The sequence below is a fragment of the Rhyacophila brunnea genome, unplaced genomic scaffold, assembly GCF_057557595.1.
Source record: "Rhyacophila brunnea isolate RB1 unplaced genomic scaffold, BYU_Rbru_1.0 scaffold_106, whole genome shotgun sequence".
NCBI classification, from domain to species: Eukaryota; Metazoa; Arthropoda; class Insecta; order Trichoptera; family Rhyacophilidae; genus Rhyacophila; species Rhyacophila brunnea.
In genome coordinates, this window is record NW_028232759.1 from 85027 (window position 1) to 93677 (window position 8651).

Genomic DNA, 8651 nt, shown 5'->3' on the forward strand with positions numbered 1-8651 from the left:
TTGGAAAACAAAAGAGATGTGCTGAACAGCACAAACATAAAAATTCCCGTGTAAACAAGAAACTTAATGGAAGTACGCTTGTGCTAATTTTAGGACTGTTTTTTTAGAAAAACGACGAGGAAAGCCATATACTGATTCATAGATAGAAAAAAATTTGATGATGCGGAAAGAAAATTTATTATATCGGAAAAAATGATTTTGGCTGTCTCAGAGATGTAGAGAGATTTTAATTAATATGAGAGAGCCTTAACTCTAATTGATTACAGACATTCGAGTCATGGAAAGAATCAGATCGAGTTTAGAAATAAATAATAATAGAATAAATCCAAAAAAAGAGATAATTAAATTTTTAATTTTGCTGGTTTATACCAGAAGCGGTCAGATTTATTAACAGCTTACATGGAAAGAAGAATTTACAGATAAGACGATATGCATAAATAAAATATTGGAAATACATATTGGGGCTATGGAGTTTTAAGACTAAAATAGTGTATATATATGAAAGAAATATTGTGAAGTGAAAATAAAAACAATTGATTCAAACCGATTGTAGGAATTAGTCGAGTTTTGATATTGGTGTTACAGAAGAGTAACTTCAGATGAGAACAATAGATAGTTCACGAGTAGGTTTCTGCATTTTAAATTGCGCATAGATAAATTGAAACTGCATGCTATTTACTAAAAAAAATCATTATTGACGAGGCATTCAAATATTTTTTTCTAAGTAACTTATAATTATTAAGAATGCTATAAACCACAGAAAAATACGGGAAAGGATTTTGACATATCAGATTAAAAATTCCAGAAAGTAGATAACAGTGTACTATACTGTGAGTAAAAAAGGAAGATACGTTGATTATATTTGGCAATTTTACTAGGTTGATAAATATGCGAATAATAGAAAACGAATCTACTAAATTAGTAATTTACGACTATAATTTTATGTTAAAGAAGCATGAGCACAAAGAAATGTTAATTAGTGCCAAGTAAAGGAATTCAGTTGAAATATGTTATAAATTTTTTATAGAGACATGAAAATGTCAGAACATAAAGTTTCAATTGAATTACACAAAAGTAACGAAAATATCGAGCGAGTAATAAGAAGTTTGAGAAAACAGATGATAAGGAATAAAAGGTATTGTATAAAGATCGGTTGACCAGAGACTGTGATCTATATAATGATACATATCATTTAGATGTAATACGAATGCAAAAACACCAAAAAAAGGAGTTTCCAGGCTTGAGATTTCCGAAAACAAGATGTATTGTAAACATGCGAAAAGATTTGTAAGAAGGAAAAGAAAACATTATAAACAAGTCATCTATTCAGATATGAGAAAATGAAATGCTATTGGATAAAACAAAAAGAAATATGGTTATTTGATATAGAATTCAGTAGAAATTTACAAAAATTATGGCATACAGACAGAAAAGAAAAGTCATGGTGATTGAGACTCCATCTTTTGAGGGTGGTGCTAAATGTATATATTATTACCCCAAAATTATTTAAATAGACAACATTATCCAAAAGTGTATAATATTCTAATCATAAATTTATAATTTCACTCGTCAAATTACAAATAGTAAAATAATACGAGGATGTAAATAAATAATTAAACAAAATAAAAATCCAAAAAATAAATTACTAGAACGTCAATAAATATTATTATTTCTTAATATTTTTTGGTTGAAGAAACCCCCTATATAACGACCCCTCTATACGGTGTCTCATCATAACGAATAAAAATATTTTTTATATCATAATCTCTTATTTTTGGATTTTCCCTTTTCAGTTTTTATAAAGGTCTAAATCTTCTTATGTAATTTTGTGCTATGTCGCCTCAGTTTATAGACCCGTCTGATTGGTTTTTATACGCTAATCCCAAACCCTTTCTTTGGGCCCATCTGTCTTTTCTTCTTTTATAAAATTTTCTCTTATCTTTTTCTACTACTGTTTAGCATAATTTCCTTATTGCTATAAATTTATCTAGCAACACCAGATTCATATTCCCATGCTTCTTTGGGCAGCATTTAATTCCGGTGTGGGTAGCTACATTATAACTTCCAATAACTTTACAATTTTATATAGTTATTTTCTTCTGAGACTTTACATAAACTTTTCTTATTGTACCTATCAACTTCTCTACCCTTCTATTCGTTTTATGACTTTCGATTGCTGTAACAAAATTATAAATGCTGTTCTCTATACAAAAAGCTTTTATTCCTTCCAAATTAATTCTTTCGCGCTATCATTTCTTATCTTATTGGTAATTCTGTATTTGAAATTATTACCATTAAAACCTTTACGTTTATATCTGATTTCCGACTTTTTATAATTTTTATCTGACAATATCTTGTAAAATAATCTGTTAAAACCACGCATACCCAAAATCACACTAATTAATATTATACCCATAGAAACTATGTCAAGTCTAACATTTATCGTGACGAATGTATTTCCATTTGTCTTTTTTCTATTATTCTTCATACAAATCTCACATTTCTTATCGAAATTCTTTAATTTTTCTGCATTCTTTTGCCAATTATTAGTCCTTTTAATTTTGTAGTATATTATATCGACACCTCGGTGTAAAAATTTCTCATGTACTCTCTTTATTATTTATATTCTTTTTTCGTTTAATCGAATCTCTCTTTAATTACCATCAAACATCAAATATTTCTTTTCATTTTTACCAAACACGTATTTTTGTCATTTTCTCGATTTTTATTTTATTACCATGTTCATTTTTGCATTATTTTAGGTTTAATGTCCCTTTATTTTCTTTCTCATATAGTCTACTTAAAGCATCCGCATCAACGAAACTTTTCCCTTCCTGATATCCTATACCAAAGTCATTTTCATCGATTTACACACCCACCTATCAACACTATTATTTAGAATTCATTATTATTTCTAAATACTCTAAGGCCCGCTGATCAGTGTTTGGAAGGAATTAACGCCCTTTTAGCCCATAAGAAAAATGATATATATCCAATTTGATTACTAATGCTTCTTTCTCGGGCAATATATCCTTTTTTTGTTTCAGTGGGTTTATTGAATGCCCACTGAATTGGTTTTTTCTTACCTTATCGTTTCTTTGTAATGAGACTACACCTAGACCTTTGTTTTATGCGCTTGTATTTAGTATTAAACTACTATTTATTCTGGAAATTTATATTTACGTACATCCCTATTGATTTCCTCCAGCTTGGCGTAAGATTTTTCTGCATTTTTGTCTCAAATAAATCGTTACTTTCTTTTTAAAATTTCATGTATTCTGCGACTTTTCTGCAATGTTAGATATAAAACTTATGTGATAATCCATCTCTTCAGATAATGACCTAAGTTCATTTTCACATTTAGACCTCTATGCTTCTGTTATTTCTATTTCTGATGTTACTTTATTTTTTCCGTCACGGTTAGACACTGCATTAGCCTTTTAGGTTGCACAATTCATATCTTTTCATATCAATTTTGGATAATTTTTTATAATAATCACCCATAAACCCCCTTCACTAAGTGATCGAGCCTTTTTTGTGTAAGACTGTAAATTATAAGATTATTCATAAATCCTCGACACCTTTCCTAATAAGATCTTTGAAGATAGCAACCGTATTTTTTTGAGATAACATCAGAGCTTCTTTAAAGCCCAAAATCATACTATTCCGTTCGTAGAATTTCTTGTTATACTCAAAAGCAGTTTGCATTTTATCCTCTTCCTCAATTTATAAATGATAAAGGGATTCTTATATGTCTATAATTGTTATTTCGTTTACCCCTACCGTCATGTATATTTCTCTTTTGACTAATGGTATTTTATATAAGTCTTTTTCTATTTAATATTTAGAACCATTGGATTTGATACCAAAATAATTTTTAATTATGGGTTTTCATTGGGCTTTGTCGAGGTTCTCCATCGAGATTCCGATTCTCTTAATATTCATCCGCGTTTAAACTTTTGAATATACTCTCTCTCACATTTTTTATACTTTGAGGCATGATTGTTCCTCATATACATCGATCTTAGCAGTATGCGTTTTTATAGATCATTTAGTGATGGGGAAATATTTAGCAAATTTAATACATCATTTGTAAAAACCACATTAAATCGTTGAAATAGCTGGTCTAAAATACTTTAAGACTTTTTTTCATTATACGAAGATTTTCGTTTTATAATTTATTCTAATCGAATAATCCTTAATATTATTTTATTTACATTAAACCCGCTTCTTTTATATTTTGCGCAGCCTTATTGCAATGTGCTATTTCTCGTTAGACTTATAGCAAACCATCCCTTCATTTCTGTTTTCCTCCTTGTTCTCACGTTAAAATCCAAATTGCAAAAATTTCTCTTTTATTATTATATGGTCTTGCTAAGTTCTTAGTTGCTGTCATCCTAGATTTTCTAAATTGCTTTCATAAATTCTGTCTATTTTTGCTATCCTTATATTTTTGTTTCCTATCATATCCCTTTTTGCGCCTCGCTGAGATCATTTGTGATTGCAGCCTCACTTCTTTTCATCGAAATTCATTCTTTACCTTATCCTCTATAAATTAACTCTCGAATATCTGTCTTTCACTTGGCACCTCCAGTAACTACACAAACCATTTCATCGATCGTTCACTCTTTACATTATCCTCTATAAATTAACTCTCGAATATCTGTCTTTCACTTGGCACCTCCAGTAACTACACAAACCATTTCATCGATCGTTCATCTAACTCATTAAGAGCAAAATACATTCTCTCAACGTGAGCTTCAATTTTATTCTTTTTCATTTTCTACTCAATTACCTTCACAAAACTTGCCTGATCTTTTGCCTCCCATGAAGATCCGCTTGTTTCTGTAAAATTATCTGTAATCTCCACCATATTTCTTATTAAAATATATTGGGATTGAAGAAACATTCTATATAACATAAAATAAAATTTTAAGCGCAATAACATGATATTAAAATATTTAAAAAATTCCATATCGGTATTTAAATAATTGTATACTTATATTATCGTAAAATTGAAATATGAAAAATAAAAAAAAAGTAAATAATCTGTATGTAGTCTTATACTGTTATAAAAAATATAATTTTTTACGTGATATTTAAAATCTACGCGTTGTTAAAAACATTAATATAAATATACAATAACTAATAGTTTAAAATTACGCGTCAATTATGATTTAAATATAATAAAACTATAAAAGCTAAATTACAAAAATTCTCTCAGTTTATGAATCATAACGAAAGATAAAGGAAAACGAAATTTAGATAGGCAAATTCATTAAATTTAAAAATGGCAAAATCGTCAACGAAATATATAAAGATTGCGTTTCAATACTTAGAAGATTTAAAGTTACAATGGGTGTATTTGAAACACCAAATATAACAATTTCAATCTTAAATGAACAAAATAAAGACATAGTTAATCTGCATATCATAAATTAATTTTTAAAAAAACAAAAAAACACTATACAAGCATTTTATAATTTATGTTAATTGCTAAGACGACAACTTTTTAATGTTATTTTCTCACGTCAACCTAAATAATATACTAGACTTCATCTAATATATATAAAAATCGTATTAGAGTGTTAACTAAACTTTTGTAATTTATTTTTTACTGCACCACAAATCTGATGCAACAGTGAATAAAGCACATTCATACTCTAACTTAGTATGATATTTTTCTTTTTCTATCGATTCTAGAAAAAAAATTGTATTTAAAAATCAATTGAACGCAATTTTACAGAAAAAATTGGTTTGTGAATTTTTGAATATTAGGTTGTTATTATACATGTTTAGATATCGGTTTCTAGATTCATCGCGTTTTTACCAATACAAATACTGAAATATTTTTCAGATACTTATAGATATATATTTTCTCTTTTATATTTATAAATTCACATATTAATTTTTCGATTTGTATGAAACAGAATTTTTTAAAATTTAGTTGCATATTTTTTTAAGCGAAGTGATAATAGACATAGCCGATATTTTCTTACTTTAAATCTTATTTGTAAATTTATATAATAGCTCTAAATTATAATAAACTAAAATAATAAAAACGTTAAAAACATATGGTCTTTTATTTTCTTACCTTATAAGTACTTTCACAAATGATTTCTTTTTAATATATCTTATATCACAAACAATACAGGCAAATATACAGAAAACCGCACTTTATAAATTTTAAATCAATATTAAAAATACAAAATCATTGCACAAAGCATAAAAAAATTTGCATATCTTCGGGTATTATAGTATGGAAAATTTTGTTATCAAAGTAAAAAATCTGCAAATTTATTTTATTATCATACTAATGTGTTTGCACTTCTATTTTTTTGATTTTAAGATAGAAATTTTATTTGATACATAAAATCTTATATCTAAAAATACAAATGCACGTTTATCTACTTTACAACGGTTATATTATTATAAAGATTGTATTTTTTTATAAATATATGGTAAAATTCTTTTGCTGCGTCTTTTTATTGATGCAATTTCAATTAATTTATAACAATTTAAAAGGAGAGAGAAGAGAAAAAACTATCCCAAAAACCAATTTCGGCTATTAATGGCAATTAAACATAATTGAAGTCAATAGTTTCCTATATTTTACAAGAAAAGAAGTAATATGCAGCTATATAAAAAATTAAAAAGAGCAATAATTGCATATTCTCTTATGTGCGATTCAATCTTCTGCATTTAATACCAGAAATATTTTCTTTTAAATATCATGAACTAAAATAAAACATTTTACTTTCTCTTCGAGCTAATTTAAATTTTATACTGGGGTATTTATCAAAGACAAGCTATTTTCTACCAAATTTTAAAATGGAAGTGAAAGGATAAGGGAATACGATAAAAACATATAATTAGTTATGCATGTGTGAAAAAAGCCTCCGAACAAGACCAATAGACAAAGCCAATAAAAGAGATATTTAAGAATGTGCTAGATACGAGTTTTGTGTCAATTCAATCCAATTCTAGTAAGAGTACAGCTTATACACACATGGAAAATAATGTTAATAAAAACATACTTCCAAATAGTAAGAGTTTCTCTATTATATGAATACTTGAAATACGAATATATTTATGAGACATATGAGTTTAAACCCTCTAAAACGACATCTTTAACAAAAAGAAGATCATGTTCAACATGGTCAATCAGGTAATAAAAGACAGTGAAAACAGTCTAAGACGACAAAACTTAAATAATATAAGTTTAATTCTTAAGTAGTCAATCGTTAATAATTCTGATGGATGTGATGAATATAAGACTTCAAAAAAAAAATACATTCTCTCTAAACTTATACTCCTTGACGAGTTACTAAATTCGAACAAGAACGAATTAAAAAATATAAAAGGAACATCCATCACAAACAACATGAAGATTTTCAATGGTGATAAACTAAATAAAAGGCAACAATATCACACAAACGTTCTCCAAATCGCATATAAATCAATCAAAACTTCACAAACATAGGGGAGAGCCAATTAAAAACAAAGAAAGTACTAGAATAAAAAGGGAAATCCACGATCAAGATAGAACACAGACATATAAAAGTTATAAAACTGTAACTAAGGTGTGTTCAAAAACATTTTCTTTTAATTACATAATTTATAAAAAGGGAGGAAATAGAATTAGTGAGAAATAATTGTGAGCTTAACTTAGGCTGTGGAATAGACTAGTCTTCGAAACCTATTATTAATCTAAAAACTGTTTTTTTGAGGAAATAATTTAAATTTATTTTCATTTCCGTCATGTTCTGGATAATATAAATTTAAATACTTCAGATTTTTCTTATGAATATTATTGAATTCTTACAGCATTATCCAGAGTTACGGTAAAACTAATACACATGAAAATAGAAATCTCGAATCCCATCACTTCACGAAATTGTATAGGCATTTGCTACTAAAAGCCAGAAATGTATATATAACCTGGCAAATTTTTTGTGTAATAATTGCAAAGAAAATAATTCGTCACTGAGAAAAGGTAAAGCTATCGATTATTTTATTGAAGCTGCAAGATAAATAATCGTCATGTTTAATAAAATAATATTAACGAAAAAATAAAAATTATACCTATAGACCAAAATGCTTTTCATAAAATTATTATCTATAGAAAATCCTAAGGTGAATATAATAAAAAATCCAATTTTCAAAAATATTATAATTCCTAAATTTGAAGGATGAATTGTTGCTCATATTATGTAAAGAATTTTAAGAAAAATCCAGATAAAAATAAATACCGAAAAAAAACATAAGATTAGGTAACACTAAATCTGACCTACAAGTGCTGCCAATAATAATAGAGGCGCGAAAAAATATTTAAATCGAACAGACTCCTGGATACCGATCTTTATGCCATAAATTTTTTTAAAAAAAATCCCCTGTATTGTAACTGACGAAGATAAACAAGAAAGCTATAAAAACAGAGGAGGAAACTAAAGTCTTAAAAAAAGTCTTTCTATAATAGAAAAAAAAAGGAAGTCACATATAGATGAAGATCCATAAATAAACAAATTCAATGGATGAAAACGAAATCATTTTAGAATAAACTACTGCTATCAGCTAAATAAAACTAACCGAAGCCTATAAATCGCGGCTGATAGAGAGTGTCAGCGCAAAGACTCACAAAAACCAGATGA